Raw genomic sequence first — 3,447 nt, forward strand, 5'->3', positions numbered from 1 at the left:
CAGTGAGTCAGCCCCAAGGACAGGGCAGAGAGTAATATCTCCAGGTGCCAGCTGCCTAGGAGTAAATAGCTCCAAGGCTCCCAAGAAGAAAAATAAAACAATATTGCCGCTGGAGTACAGATAACACAGCTGTCCACCAGAAACCATATTTCTTTGTGCTAGATGCTAACAGCTAACTTTTGCTTTTGTAATCTGCTTGCTTGCTTGCTTGATCAAGGCCAACCAGGACATAGTTTTGGACTTTATAAGCTGCCTCCTCCGGAGGCTCGGGGCTGACTCTCTAGTGGGGAGGGTCAGTCACCGGCCAGCTAATAGAGGCTCGTAATTAACCTCAATTGGCTCCGTGGGTCTTAGATTTGAACGCGCCACAACAACTCCACTCACCTCTGAGTTTCTGATTTAATGGGTCTGGAGTATAGACCTGGAAATTTGCGTTTCTAACAAGTCCCCAGGTGATGCTGATGCTGCTGGTCAGGAAACCATGCCTTGCTTTGTTTACACAGGTGTCTGCATTTTGTTTTTTTTACAGAAGACTTTGTGATTTGAGGATTTCCACTAGTGGAACCAGTTGAACTGGACATTTATCATCAGATATTTATTTAGAGCAAATAAACATATTCCTAAACTCTGTAAAAACGGAAGATGCTGGCATCCTGGCTTCCCTGAAAGGGTGGTTCTCCAAAACCTGCTGTCTTGTGGATATGTATCACTGACTCATATTTAGACCAAAAGCACCGCAAGCAAACTCATTGTCAGAACTCCGCAGTGCCTTATTCTCTCCTCTCACCCACTCCCACCCCTACTGTTTACATCTGATATCACATTTTATGTAAGCTATAACGGCAGTTGCTAAGGCATCATACTACTAATACAAATCAGTTTCAAAATTAATTGCCTAATGATAGATCCTCTTAAGTTACTGACGTTATATCCATTGGAAAAAACATGTTAAAAATAGTCAATGAAAACAAAAATTTTTAACACAATTGCAAGACCAACGCAGGTGTCTTTGGAGGAATGTAACTTGTGTCCTTTACTTACCAATGGCTTTCGGCTTGAGCACTCTCTGTGCAGTTGTAATTAGACAAAACCCAAGTGGTTGGTTTTCATTTTGAAACAGAATTGTCATTGACAGTAAGAGTTCTAGTATAGGAGGAAAACTCTCCATCACTCTTTTAGCAGGACTTGGAGAGAAGGATGAATTGTATCTAGTGAATTCTCTTTCATTGGTGCTAAAACTCACATCTTTTTGTATTTTAACATCTCTGAAGTCCAGATACATCTTACAATAGAGGGCATTTTATATCATCGTCGGCCAGATGGCAGTTGAGATGTGTTGTCACTGCCTGAACATGCACGAACTCAGTGGTTATTATTGGTGGGATGACTTGAAAACTGTAATCTCCATGTTTCTGTCAACAAATCATATAAGGACCATCTGGAAAAGAAACATTCTGTTGTCTGGAAACCTTGCACTGACACCTTCAGGTAAAATCAATAATGTGCCAGCATCAAAAAGTGGATACTATGTATCAGTTGCTTGAAGGCAAGAAGGTGGTAGAGTAGTTCTCTTAAGAAATGCTGCATCACTAGCACATGGTAATTAAGGACACCAACAACTTTGAGTGGAAAAATGATTAGAGATTCTGAGTGTAAAGAAATTATAGGAATTCCTTAACGTATTTATTTTGTTTATATTTTTCTTTTTATGTTTGAGCAAGAATGATGTATGAAAACATGTATATCTAAGTCTAAAAGCATCCATATAGTAAATATTTAAAAATTCTAAATGATAAAAAAGCATTAGGAATAGTTTAATTTGGAGTATCTTTCTTTTTAATAGCAGCTCTCAACTGTTCTGATCTAAGGACTCCTTTTATACCCTTAAAAATTATTGGGGACCATTAAAAACTTTTGTTTAGGTAGTAATATCTATCGGTATTTACCATATTAGAAATTTAAACAAAGACTTTGCATACCTAATACACAAGCACACATTCCATTAGCTGTCTGAGAGATAATGACATCCCATAATGTATAGTCTCTGGAAAACTCCAATGTGTACTGGTGAGAGAATGAGAACAAAAAGGGCAGATAATGTTATAGTGTTAATAGGACGAGTTTTGGCCTTGTGCATTCCCTGAAAGGGAGACCACACTTTGAGAGCCACTGGCACATAAAATAATGGTGTGTTTTACACCGTAGAGAGTTAATAATGAATACAGATATTTCCACCTAAACTATTGTCCAATCCTGACAACATGGAAAACTTTTGTTGGACAGTTGGTGTAGCCCTCTGAGGCACTGAGAAATCAACTGATCTTTTCCTTTGTGGCTGTAGGAAATATCTTCCGCCCTTCCACTTAAGCAGCTAGCTCACACAACACGTCCTGCAGGTCTGGGTAATTTTGACCTCAGGAGAACGGACCAGTGGACCTAGTGGAATTGGCTTCTAGGAGGACTGGATAGAAGTTGAGACAAAGATGAAAGGTGTTTGGTATTCAGGAGAGAAAGCTGAATTTCCTGGAGAGGAGGAGAGGAGTTGAGGCTTGTTGTTCTGGTCAGTGATGGAGATTTGGGGAGACATGCAAATGGCTGTGGAGGTATCTGGAGAAGATGGACACTGGGTGCACGGGGCGTTGGAGCACTGGTTAGGTTCCCACTGATAGTGAAGCCAGAGAGAGGGCAGTCTCTTGTGAGCAGCTGGTCTTCAGGGTACCATGTAGGCTTGAGCAAGGAGATCCTGGTGACAGCCACCATGGATTGCTGACCAGGGTCTCTTCTGCTATTGCCACTGTCCTGACCTGGAATCCTGAAATCTCCGAAGGAAGGAGGACGGGTAGGAGGAGTCGGACCAAGGGCAGGAACATATTCAAAATTGCATTAGTGCTCTATCCAGGAGCGGGCAGCAGAGGCAGCGTGGGAGCGTGGGAGCGTAGTCGTCGGGGCTGCCACTTCAGCCCCTGAGGTCTTCCTGTCCCAGCCCGCTATACCAAGCAGGTCCTTACATGCCTGGGATAGACCAAGGGCCTTTCTGGGTGTGAGCGCGGGCGCCCACGCGCGGAGCAGAGAAATCGGTACGAATTTCCCAAGACGCCGTAGCGGCCTTGGTATTCTTGGGTTTCTCCTTATATTTGAGTTTTGCCAGAGCGGGCTCTGGAGCTCTTTGCACACTTGGAGGTGGGGATGAGCTGATAGGTGCGTCCGCGAGACTGAGCCATGAGGTAGGTGGGCATGGGCAGGCGTGGGCAGGACTGTCAAGGCCTTTGACACCTGCAGGGAGTAGGAGTGTCTGGAAGCTTCAGGCGCCAGGTGCCGCTTCCCTACGCCCCCTCCAACGCACATACCACCCCGAGGCTGACGGTGGCCCCCCTGCGCTGCCCGCGTGCTCCCACCGCGGGCGGAGCGGGGGCGGGGTCTGCGAGCGGGTCACGTCCAATAGGCGGA

The sequence above is a fragment of the Rousettus aegyptiacus genome, unplaced genomic scaffold, assembly GCF_014176215.1.
Source record: "Rousettus aegyptiacus isolate mRouAeg1 unplaced genomic scaffold, mRouAeg1.p scaffold_m13_p_3, whole genome shotgun sequence".
NCBI classification, from domain to species: Eukaryota; Metazoa; Chordata; class Mammalia; order Chiroptera; family Pteropodidae; genus Rousettus; species Rousettus aegyptiacus.